Below are 13,669 nucleotides of genomic sequence, written 5' to 3'. Positions count from 1 at the left end.
CTCACTTTTGAGGGTTTCTGGAGACCTAGATTATGAAATTCCAATTAGTTTTCAATTGAAAGCTTATTTGTGTTGTTGTGAATTGTTTTTTTGCAATTTTAGTCAGGGAGATCTTGTATCCTCAGAGATCATGAATTCCCTGTAATGCTGCAATGAATTAAAAGGTCATCATTTTGGGCACTTCCTTATCAGAGTTTGAAGATTCCAAAAGTATTTTTGCTGATAGCTCATTTGTTTAAAAGAAACCTTTTTTCTATACTACTGTACTTTTTTGATCTTGACATGTGCCTGAATTTTTGGCTAAAATTTTTGATTCTCATTTTGGTTTTGTTAATTGTGCAGCAGTCCATTTTGACCACATTTTACTGGCTTTGACTTCCCACAGTCCAAAGACATGCTGGTTGGGTGGATTGGCGATTCTAAATTGGCCCTAATGTGTGCTTGATGTGTGGGTGTGTTTGTGTGTGTCCTGCGGTGGGTTGGCACCCTGCCCGGGATTGGATTCCTGCCTTGTGCCCTGTTTTGGCTGGGATTGGCTTCAGCAGACCCCCGTGACCCTGTGTTTGGATTCAGCGGGTTGGAAAATGGATGGATGGATGGATTTTGGTTTTGTTAATTGTGCAGCAGTCTTGTCCATTTTGACCACATTATACTGGCTTTGACTTCCTACAGTCCAAAGACATGCAGGTTAGGTGGATTGGCGATTCTAAATTGGCCCTAATGTGTGCTTGGTGTGTGGGTGTGTGTGGCCTGTGCTGGGCTGGCACCCTGCCCGGGGTTTGTTCCTGCCTTACGCCCTGTGCTGGCTGGGATTGGCTCCAGCAGACCTCCGTGACCCTGTGTTAAGATATACAATACAATACAATTTATTTTGTATAGCCCAAAATCACACAAGAAGTGCCGCAATGGGGTTTAACAGGCCCTGCCTCTTGACAGCCCCCCAGCCTTGACTCTCTAAGAAGACAAGAAAAAACTCCCAAAAAAAACCCTTGTAGGGAAAAAATTGAAGAAACCTTGGGAATGGCGGTTCAAAGAGAGACCCCTTTCCAGGTAGGTTGGGTGTGCAGTGGGTGTCAAAAATAATGGGGCCAATACAATACAATACACAAAACAGAACAAATCCTCGATACAGTATAAAAATAAAAATTGTACAAGTCTGGAGACCTCAGCCATCAAGCTGCCTCCCCCATTTGGTCATTCAACAGCTGAAACAATGCTGGGCCAGCCAATCTGATAAAAGGACCTCTCTTTTCCACGAATCCTGCGATCCTCCATCACGGATGACTTTACCTTAGGCAGGCAAAACAACTGGCAGGTGGGTCGTGGCACCAAGTGCCACATTTGAGTACCAACAAAATAGAACAGAACAGGTGAGGGTTAGTAACAAATTATAACTATCATGTTACTTATGTTTTAGTGCTATAAAGTATCTATCTATCTATCTATCTATCTATCTATCTATCTATCTATCTATCTATCTGTCTGTCTGTCTGTCTGTCTGTCTGTCTGTCTGTCTAATGACTAACAACAGAGATGAAGTCTGTACAGTTAATCAGCAGCTCTAGTCAGGGTGTGCTAAACTGAAGTTGTGAGGTTTCAGCCAAGATTTAAAAGCTGAGACCGATCTCTTATGGAAGCAGGAAGACCAGTCCACAGTTTAGGGGCCCTGTAACTAAAAGCTCGACCTCCCACTGTTATTTTATTAATCCTTAGAATCATAAGCTGACCGGAATCCTGAGGTCTTAATGTGCGTTCAGGTTTGTAAGTCATGATAAGTTCAGACAAGTAAGCTGGACCTTGGCCATTTAATGCTTTTGTATGCTAAAAGGATGATTTTGAAATTTGCCCTAAACTTAACTGGGAGCTGATGTAAGGATATATGAACTGGGGTTATGTGTTCGTATTTTCTTGTTCTTGTTATAATATAGCGGGTTGGAGCATGACTGACTGACTAACTTGACTTTATCTTTTCTCCTAATCTCCTTTAAAACAAACAAAAAAAAACCTTTGCTAGTGTGCTAACATAACAGGCTGCCAGTCGGACACTGGTGTGTTATGATGAGCAGCATACAAAATATCCAAAGGTGGTAAGACTTCTGAATATCCTACAGAACCAGGCCAGAGTCTTCAATGACATGCTTAAGATAAACCTCACCCCAAGACCCTGTACTTTACTGGCAGGATTTGGCCTATCCAGGCCCAAAACATGGAGGACACACTTTTAAAGTTCAGAATACTTTGTATGTCCCAAAAGACATCAGAATGCCTCTTAAGAAAAAAGGAGCAACATAAGGACTTTTTATGAAAAATAGCAAAAAATGGAAGAAGCCAATACAAGAACCCAAACAATCTGCCTAAAAAGGCAAACCACAATAAACAAATCCATTTCCAACATTGAATAATTTTTAAATCACAACAGAAGCAAATATTCAGATGCCACAAGAAGATAATACAAAATAAAGTACTTTTTGAAAAACAACCACAATTAACCACATAGAGCTACTAAAGAACCCACTTGTCAGTCTCACAATAATTATCTGAAGGTGGTCCTTTAGCTGTGATGTCAACTTGGCCCAGGCTTTTGGGACCCCTCCCACAAAACACAATGACATAGGACAAGAGTCCCCAAAGTGGTCGATATCGACCCCTTGGGGTTGATTTGAACTCTCTAGGGGTCGATAGTTTCAATAAAAAAATTTGGGGGTCGACAGCAAAAATAGACCCCCTTACTACTGCTATTTGTTTGTTACTTCAAAATATCTATGATTCCAATATGTACCTAATCAAGAAGTAAAACAATTCAAAAAAACACTTTTTTGATAAAAACACATTACATACCAAAGGTAAACTCATTAAATTAAATTAAATGAAATTAAAAGAGTCACACGTAAGAATGCACGAAAATACATGTAGCACAAACATGTCTGTGCATTATCTTATCAAACGTATCAAAGCAAGTGCGGACATGAAAAACTGTTGCATGTCCGCACTTGCTCGTGGTGGGACGAGACGACGGATATGCGATATTAGCAGAATCTATCAGTCTTGTACGGTCAAACTTTTATAAAACACTATAAATTGGTTTGTTTGATGTGACATGTACTTATTTGTGATTTGAACTTTGAATTTAATTATTTATTGAGGAGCAGTACTATGAAAAAGAAAATCAGAGGACACAGATTATTTATTCGAGTTTGAACAAAGATCTTCTGTTTCAAGTAAGTACATACTTTATTGTATTTTTTATCACAGGGGCTGTTGAAATTGTTTGTTAACAAAAGTTTTTATTTCTTCAGATAATAATATGACTGAACCAAAAAAGAAATGCAGACAATACAGCTTGGACTATTTGTACCTATTTTGAATTTACATATTTATTGTAATGTCAAAAATGTAAAAAAAAACTCTGCTCATATTTTTTTTGCTTTAATTTTCGTTAGTGCAGGTTTCGATATTAAATGTTGCACAAGGTAATGCCATATTCCATAGTCCTTTTATCTTTTTCAATCATTAATTACAAGTTTGATATCTAGTGAAATATTTAATATCGAGTACTGTACAAATTTATTAATTTGAGTAAGTAAAGTAAATGACTAGGGGGTCGATGGTTTTAAAAGTTTTTGGTAAAGGGGTCTGCGGCCGAAAAAAGTTTGGGAAATCTTGACATAGGAGTACAAGAAACCCACATATAGAAAATAATACGTAGAACAATTGTTACAAAAAATACATAAATGAAACAAACACATTGTTGTGATGTGACATTTTGCATACAAGTTGGTAAATATTTTGTATGTCTTTATTTGTAACTTAGACAAAGCAATGTAATATTAGTGTTACATTATAGATAATAACAGCAATGGTTTAAGAGCCCCTTTTAGGAATGAGTCTCTTTGTAATTTTACGATAGGGTTGGCGGACGTGCCTCTAACAAGTTTGACCAATATTTCTCTGCTGAAGTCTCTCAGTCAACCCCCACAGGAAAGTCAGGCTGCCTAACTGCCAAGCTTTTGTTTAACAAATGGTTTTGAGGGGCAGGTGTGAGGGTATTCTGATCCCCCATTGGTCTGAAGTATGGCTTTTTGGAATTGGCTTGTATCAGAATCCTTTAAGTACCATGACGCCCTATTGGCTCTAGGAGTCGGACAGAAAACCTATAAATTTGATTGCTTTACCCCTCCCTCTCTCTCTCTTACCAAACTGATGAAAGACCATCTCACACACCACGAACTGAAAAGGACAACACAATGAAGAGCACAGCTCGGCAGCCATATTGAGCCAGGCATGCGGCCTGTTCTGAAGAAAGCTGACCACAAATGATGCCTTAACTAGAGACATTTAAAGTAACAAACAAGTCTTTGTGCCGCCTGAAACTACACATCAACATTTATCAGGTTGTATGGTTGCCAATATTCAAATATACTTTGCACATTGTTATTTTTTATGAATATCTATATATATATAATTCACTAAGGCAAGACACCCATGAAAAGCACACTGGAAGGGGCGTGGATTCACTAAGCCGTGAACAGTAAGACACCTATGGCGCACGCAGGAAGGAGCCGCGCCGGAGGTGAATCGCCATATGCAGCGTGTAAAACTGTTTGCGAGGGGTATCCCATGGAATCCTTAAAACAATCCTTTACAACTGAGGTTTAAACACAATGAAGTCAGCAGTCTTTAAAAACCGAGTTTTCAGTTACGACGCATGACCGCGTGAACCTTAGCAAACTGTTTTACACGCTACATACAGCAATTCGCATCCGCGACAAACATGCGTCTTCTTAGATGCTCCTGCAGGAACACGGAAAGTCTACGTGAGTCACAGGTGCATCTGGACTGTGCAAAGACGACAACAACTCAAGTGACGAGTTGGAGGTGGGCACATGAGCGATGGCGGGCCGCCAGTTTTCAGTCACGGACGATTGTGTGTTGGTTCATTCCGTGCATTGTTACAATGTTGCTTTTCTTGATGATTTATTACATTCCCGATTTTTCAAATGTTAATTTTCTCCCTGTGCTTAAAAATCATTAAAAAACCAGCCTGATTATGCAGCGTATGGTACGTCACGGGTTGGCTAGTTATCAATAATACATTATTTAAATTGTAACTTAACTTCTGCTTGTCGTTTACTACTCCTAATTGTCTGAGGTTATACATGTAGAAGGGAAGGTGGGGAGAAGATATATGGTACAATACCTCATAAACAGTGGCAAGTCTGGGAGATTTGAGGCATTCTGACAAAGGCTACAAATTAATAATACAAAACGGGAAAATTTACTCTACCAAGACAAAACACACATTTACCATAACAAAAACTTAATGCACTAGGATTAAAAGTTAAGACGGAAGTAAAACATTTAGGGGTAACCGTTGACTGTAATCTGAATTTTAAATCGCATATTCATCAGACCACTAGGACAGCATTTTTTCACTTAAGAAACATAGCAAAAGTTAGACCTCTTATATCACTGAAAGATGCTGAGAAATTAATTCACGCGTTTGTTTTCAGTCGACTAGATTACTGTAACGCACTCCTCTCAGGACCACCCAAAAAAGACATAAATCACTTGCAACGAGTGCAGAATGCAGCTGCTAGAATCCTAACTGGGAAAAGAAAATCCGAACACATTTCTCCAGTTTTGATGTCACTACACTGGTTGCCTGTGTCATTCAGGATTGACTTTAAAATACTGCTTATGGTTTATAAAGCCTTAAATAATCTCGATCCATCTTATATATCGGAATGCCTGACACGTTATATTCCAAATCGTAACCTTAGATCCTCAAATGAGTGTCTCCTTATAATTCCAAAAGCTAAACTTAAAAGAAGTGGTGAGGCGTGCGGCCTTCTGCTGTTATGCACCTAAAATCTGGAATAGCCTGCCAATAGGAATTCGCCAGGCTGATACAGTAGAGCACTTTAAAACACTGCTGAAAACACATTACTTTAACATGGCCTTTTTATAACTTCACTTTAACTTAATCCTGATACTCTGTATGTTCAATTCTTCATAATAACTACTCATGGTGGCTCTAAAATCCATACTGACCCCTACTCTCTCTTCTGTTTCTTTTTCCGGTTTCTTTGTGGTGGCGGCCTGTGCCACCACCACCTACTCAAAGCATCATGATGCACCAACATTGATGGACGGAAAGCCAGAAGTCTACGTGACCATCATCATCAGGTCCTTCCATGAAAACCCTAAATACAAAGAGGACTGTTTGACTAATGTTAGGTAGATTGCCCAGAGGGGACTGGGCGGTCTCTTGGTCTGGAACCCCTACAGATTTTATTTTTTCTCCAGCCTTTGGAGTTTTTTTTGTTTTTTCTGTCCACCCTGGCCATCGGACCTTACTCTTATTCTATGTTAATTAATGTTGACTTATGTTTATCTTTTATTGTGTCTTCTATTTCTCTATTCATTTTGTAAAGCACTTTGAGCTACATTTTTTTTGTATGAATATGTGCTATATAAATAAATGTTGATTGATTGATTGATTGATTGAAAAAGTCAGTCTGTCTGTCTGTCTGTCTGTCTGTCTGTCTGTCTGTCTGTCTGTGTGTCTGTCTGTGTGTCTGTCTGTGTGTCTCTGTTATTCCAATAGATAAACAAAGATTAACATGCCCAGCTGCTGTGTTATGACAATCCCAATTAACACTTTCAGATGTCAACAACAACAACAACAACAACATTTATTTATATAGCACATTTTCATACAAAAAAATGTAGCTCAAAGTGCTTTACATAATGAAGAATAGAAAAATAAGAGACACAGTAAGAAAATAAAATAAGTCAACATTAATTAACATAGAATAAGAGTAAGGTCCAATGGCCAGGGGGGACAGAAAAACAAAACAAAACAAAAAAACTCCAGACGGCCGGAGAAAAAAAAAAAATCTGCCGGGATTCCAGGCCATGAGACCACCCAGACCTCTCTGGGCATTCTACCTAACATAAGTGAAACAGTCCTCTTTGGATTTATGGTTTTCACGGAAGGATTTGATGATGATGACGATGATGATGATGATCACGTGGACTTCTGGCTTTTAGTCCATCAATGCTGGGGCATCATGGTGCTTTGAGAGTTATGGTGGCGCAGGCCGCCACCACAGAGAAACCAGAAAAAGAAACAGAACAGAGAGTAGTATGTCTCACAATAAATTCCAGATATCTTAAAATGAAGTTCATCTTTTCAAAAGTGGGAAACTCATTTCAAGATATCTCCAAATAAATTCCTCTATATGGTATCATTTTAGGATAAAGAATTTGGTGAGGTTTAGTGTCCACATACTACTAGAAAGGGCACAGCCATCCTGAAAAGCTAGCCATAAAACACTTTTTGCAGATATGTTTTGGGACTTAAAAAGCAGGATCTGCGACTCTTACAAAATTCTCACCTCTACTTAATTCCACTGAATTTGGTAAACTGCCACCAGTGAGTCTCAGTATGCTTCCTGGCTTGGATCGACTCACAGAGTTAGGTGATGTGAGTTGAGGTGGCGTTACTTCTGACCCCAGCTGAAATGTGTGATGTGAATATAGAGGCAATGGACAATTTAGAAAAAAAGATCATTGGAGCTGCATGGAAGAAGCTGTAGAAAATCAGAGCTTATGTCAGGGAGTAAAGGAGAGGCATTGAAATCTCTGTGTAGTTTTCTGACGAGGTGTTTGTACTCTTTGTTGAATTGGGAACACGTGCCAATACCACCAATGTAAAGTGGAAAAAAAATTATTAAGATGACAAAGTCGAGTTTGCTTGAGAAACATTTTAAAAAGGGACGGCAATCGGAGTTCACATCCTCTGTATGGGTTTCCTTCCATAGACATGGAGGTTGGGTGAACTGATGTTTCTAATACCGTGAGTGTATGTTCACCCTGTGATGGATTGGCACATTCTATTGGGGTTGTTTCAGCTTTATGCCAAGCTATTGCTGGAATCGATTCCATCCACGCCATGGCAAAACCCTGAAACAATGGGTCTAGAAAATGGACAGATGAACAGTTGAAGAAGTAATACAATGATTAAGATAATTTTGCTATTTATTTTGTTCTTGCAAAACAACGTCATCTTTTGGGATTGGGGGGGTCAGTGCCCCACTTGCTCCTACTATAGAGACACCACTACCCCTACATTTTATGGCATGTGCAATATATTTTTAACATATTTCCTATACATCAAAGTAACTTAATGTGATATTTATATCAAACTCACTCTGCACTCCGTGACACTTTTCAGATATCCCTTTGCTTATTTGAAGAGGAATGAAAATTTGCTTTCGCTTCTACCACTAGAGGGAGCAAAAAGCCCATTTAGGAGCAATGCAATCATACGGTCACAGATTCACAACCAAAGAGCAGAATTACAGCAGACTGTATCAAAACTGTCCAGGTCATTGGATTGATTCTGCCTCTACATCTACTGGTGTGAGGGCCAGTGGTCCATTTGCCAGAAGGAAGGAGTGAGAAAAGCGGACGTGCAAAGTGGCTGACGCTGTTAATTACACAGTTTGCTTCTCTAAGGCAGCGAGTGTTGTATTTGTCCTGAACTGAACAGCAGGTTTCTGTAATATTCTGTGCCACCTTTACCACCCTCCGCAGAGCTTTACAGTCTTGAGCTGAGCAGGTGCCATACTAGGTTGTGATCTGTTCAGTAAAGATGGACTCCACTGTGCACCTGTAGAAATGAGTGAGAAGAGAACAGATGGAGAAATCTGAGATTTTCTCATGCATCTGAGGAAGCAGAGAAACTGGCAAGTCTTTTTAACAAGGGCAAAAGTTTGTTAAGCCCACTTCAGTTCAGAATCAGTGAAAATCACTCATAGAAACTTGAAGGTGCTCACCCTCTGAACAGCATCGGTCCAATAAATGGTAAAAAATGGTAAATGGCCTGTATTTGATATAGCGCCTAACTAGAGTTCAAGAACCCCCCTAGGCGCTTTACAACACAACAGTCATTCACACACACATATTCATACGCTGGTGGTGATAAGCTACTATGTAGCCACAGCTGCCCTGGGGCACACTGACAGAAGTGAGGCTGCCGAACACTGGCGCCACCAATCCTTCCAACCACCACCAGCAGGCAAGGTAGGTTAAGTGTCTTGCCCAAGGACACAACAGCTGCATTCTCATGCCGGGAGCCAGGATCGAACCTGCGACCCTCCGATTGCTGGACAACCCGCTCTACCGACTGATAATAAGCCCAGGATGAGTGCAGATGGAGGTGTGCGAACGAGTGGGCCTTGTAACCGACTGGTTCAACATACGGCCAGGTCAGTCAGGGGCCCCTATGGCTTTAAACGGGATGAAGTGGGTTTGACAGTGACCGACAAGATGGGTGTTTGAAGGATACTTAAAAAGAAAATGGTAGAACCCTCTTTAAATTTGCACTGTCTTCACCAGCACATTCTGAACAACACAGTCTGAACAGAAGGTGACACACACACCTGCTCATCCATAAATGGACCTGATGTACAGCAATGAGACCAACACATCAAATCAAAGTCAAAGCTGACAACAGAAATAATGGACATGCTTTCTTTAAAACTGGCAGTATGTGATAAGTCCAGATCAGCATGGCAGAGACCATAAGCATCTCAACAAGACCACCTAGGACCGCAGGATACCTACAGCTGACACAAGTTCACTGCAGTCTATGACTGACATACAAAGTAGATGTGGTGCCCTTTTTTGTTGTTGTGCTTTGTTGTCGTTCTGTAAAAATCCAAGTTTCCCCTTGGGAACAAATCTCTTTCTCTTGGGGGTCTCACTAAAGCTGGTGTCAAATTGCAAGACTATTGTTTGGAGGGGATGTCAAACTGGATGACTGCGGTTGCTGATCTCGTTGCAGTATGTCAATTTACAAGAATGAAAACTGCAGGGCATGTCAAATTACACGACTCCATGATTTCACATTTCCAAAATATCACAGACGTGCCCTTTTTTGCTTTGTTCCCTCACCCACCATAACGTCATCAATGGGGGAGGAGCAAACTTTAGATTCGTCAACATTTTTGGTCTCTGATTTTGCAGAATTACAGCAGACTTTATCAAAACTGTCCAGGTCATTGGATTGACTTTGCCTCTACATCTACTGGTGTGAGGGCCAGTGGTCCATTTGCCAGAAGGAAGGAGTGAGGAAAGCGGACGTGCAAAGCGGCTGACGTCGTTAATTATACAGTTTGCTGTTCTAAGGCAGCGAGTGTTGTATTTGTCCTGAATTGAACAGCAGGTTTTTGTAATATTCTGTGCTACCTTTACCACCCTCTGCAGTGCTTTACGGTCCTGAGCTGAGCAGGTGGTGTACCAGGTTGTGATGCGATTTGTCAAAATGTTCAATCTCTGATTTTTGACGGATCTTGATATTTTAGGGTCCCCTGATACCGAAAACATCAATCTCTTGAAGATGGGTGTGTGTGTGTCTGAGTTTCTTGAGGACGGTCTAGAGCCAAAACGGCTGGATAGAAATATACCAACCTGGAAACTTAAGCCTGGTATGAGATGACAATGTGCTGATTCTAATCTGATGTAATCTGAATTTTGAATCACATATTAATCAGATCATTAGGACAGCATTTTTTCACTTAAGAAACATAGCTAAAGTTAGACCTCTTATATCACTGAAAGATGCTGAGAAATTAATTCACGCGTTTGTTTTCAGTTGACTAGATTACTGTAACGCACTCCTCTCAGGACTACCCAAAAAAGACATCAATCGACTGCAACGAGTGCAGAATGCAGCTGCTAGAATCCTAACTAGGAAAAGAAAATCAGAGCACATTTCTCAAGTTTTGATGTCACTACACTGGTTACCTGTGTCATTCAGGATTGACTTTAAAATTCTGCTTATGGTTTATAAAGCCTTAAATAATCTCGCCCCATCTTATATATCGGAATGTCTGACACCTTATATTCCAAATCGTAACCTTAGATCCTCAAATGAGTGTCTCCTTAGAATTCCAAGAACAAAACTTAAAAGAAGTGGTGAGGCGGGCGGCCTTCTGCTGTTATGCACCTAAAATCTGAAATAGCCTGCCAATAGAAATTCGCCAGGCTGATACAGTAGAGCACTTTAAAACACTGCTGAAAACACATTACTTTAACATGGCCTTTTTATAACTTCATTTTAATTGTAATTTAACTTAATCCTGATACTCTATATGTTCAATTTCCTCAAAATAACTATTCATGGTGGCTCTAAAATCCGTACTGACCCCTACTTTCTTTTCTGTTTCTTTTTCCGGTTTCTTTGTGGTGGTGACCTGCGCCACCTCCACCTACTCAAAGCTTCATGATGCTCAAACAATGATGGACGGATTAAAAGGCAGAAGTTTACGTGACCATCTTCATCATCAAGCCCTTCCGTGAGAACCCTAAATACAGAGAGGACTGTTTCATTTATGTTAGGTAGAATGCCCAGAGGGGACTGGGCGGTCTCATGGTCTGGAATCCCTACAGATTTTATTTTTTCTCCAGCCGTCTGGAGTTTTTTTGTTTTTTCTGTCCCCCCTGGCCATTGAACCTTACTCTTATTCGATGTTAATTAATGTTGATTTATTTTGTTTTCTTATTGTGTCTTTCATTTTTCTATTCTTTAATATGTAAAGCACTTTGAGCTACTGTTTGTATGAAAATGTGCTATATAAATAAATGTTGTTGTTGTTGTTGTTGATTAGTTTTTGTTAATTTGTGCAAGAGAAGGAGGCACTCTAGAGGAACCCTAAAATACAGTAATTCTGCAGTTAATTATTAATTATTTTTGTCACTTTCTATCGTAATGACCTATTTTAAGATCACCAAGTTCAACATCAGAGCTGTAAATAATTACTGAAATAATTACGGAACCAATAGTTTGGTTTCCTAGGGTGCACAGTCTATTGAGTGTCATGTCCGAATTTTCATGATAGCCTGATGGCCCATGTGAAGGGTTTACAGGTTACAACGAGTTCTTCCTCCGTCTCTGCCATTCTTTGTTTTTTCCATTCTTCCATGGTATGTAAAACATGAGACTTCTGATAGACGAGCTTATCCTATGTTTGGGGGGTCCAAACAACCTGTGTTTCTTATTCCTTATTATTCATTGATTACTAGTTCTCACGCTCACACACACACAGCCTTCACGCACTAAGAGTTAACCTCCTTGGCATAAACCCCAAGCATCTCTCAGGGCTCAGAATCCTATATACAAATGGTTAAACCCAAGTGTCTCTCAGGTATAAGCTGTTATGATCCTATGTAAAATATTAAGCCCAATTAAAACTTGGGACAGTATTTTGCTGCTGTCAACGGGATAGGATAAAATATCATCATACTACAAAAAATGCATTAGTATTTCAAAGGTATTTTGCCCCTCCATTGTAATTCATCAATTTTCATGAATGGAGTGAAGCTTTCAACCAAAACACACAACGGCATGTAAACAAAAAGCTGTAAAGCCAGTTTTAGAACAAGCTGAAATGGAACCATTCTCTGAATTAAGCAATAATGACGATAATGTGATCGGGCCATCAGATATAACTACATTACATAATGTTTACTTATTTTGCTGATGCCTTTATCCACTTTTATTATACCATTGGCTACATTTCTTTTGGCTTTCCAGTTGGAGCACAGGCAGGTCAGGTGACTTACTCAGGGTTACACGGTGTCAGCAGCGGGACTTGAACTCACAACCTCAGGGCCTGAAGTCGAAAGCCTTTAGTGAAACTGATGCTTACGGCAATGTACGACCGAACCGCTATGACAAGCCTAGTGACTTCAGTCACATAAAGCTACAGAGGGGTGCAGTATCTATGTTGGGAAAAAACGGCACATTGATAGTGAAAAAGTGGAAGGACAAGAAAGACATGAGGCTGCTAAGCACTGTTTACAACTGAGCAACTGTCAATATACATGTCAGAGGATATATGGAAGTTACTAAGCCTTGTGCTGCGGTAGCCTACAATAACAGAAGAGGTGTGTTGATTGAGTGGATCAGGCACTGGCATTCTACCCCATCATGCACAAGAAAAATAAAAATATTGTTCGAAAAGTACACAAAGAACCAGGCTTCTAGTGTCCCTAGAGTGACATCAGGCTGTGTGTCGGTGACTGCTTCAAAAACACAACACATGAAGCACATTCTGTGTATTAAATTAGCATCCATACAGCAGTGGACACTTGACATACTTTTTTGTGTTGTATTTATGCTCACATTTTGACATTTCCATATTTCTGTTACACATAACATTTTGTCTCATTTTTCATGTTTCACAGGCTATAAACATAACGCTAAGGAGGCTACGAGATGTTGGGGCGACTTGCAGAATGCATGGAGAAGTCAATGGGATTGACAGGCTACATGACTGCATCTCACTGCTATCAACTTGCTTAGATTATGTAAACGAAATCTGTGACTGAAAATCGTGTAATGTGACTTGGCCATCACCCCCTGGGGTATTAAGAGTGGCACCTTAGTTGTCTGATATGGGCAGTGGTTTTAGGCACATTCTCTATTATTACTATGGAGCCACTGCTGTGTCATCGGCAGTTTCTTTCTTACTCTATATTTAATCCTGTTAGGGGGAAAAAAAAATTGGACTCATTTTTATAAGAAACAAATGATAAACTAAATAAGAGGAACATAGGAAGACAGACAGACTTTGGAGTGAACCCGATTCCCTGCCCC

The sequence above is a fragment of the Polypterus senegalus genome, chromosome 13 (genome assembly GCF_016835505.1).
Source record: "Polypterus senegalus isolate Bchr_013 chromosome 13, ASM1683550v1, whole genome shotgun sequence".
Classification (NCBI taxonomy): domain Eukaryota; kingdom Metazoa; phylum Chordata; class Cladistia; order Polypteriformes; family Polypteridae; genus Polypterus; species Polypterus senegalus.
This window is presented reverse-complemented; position numbering follows the sequence as displayed.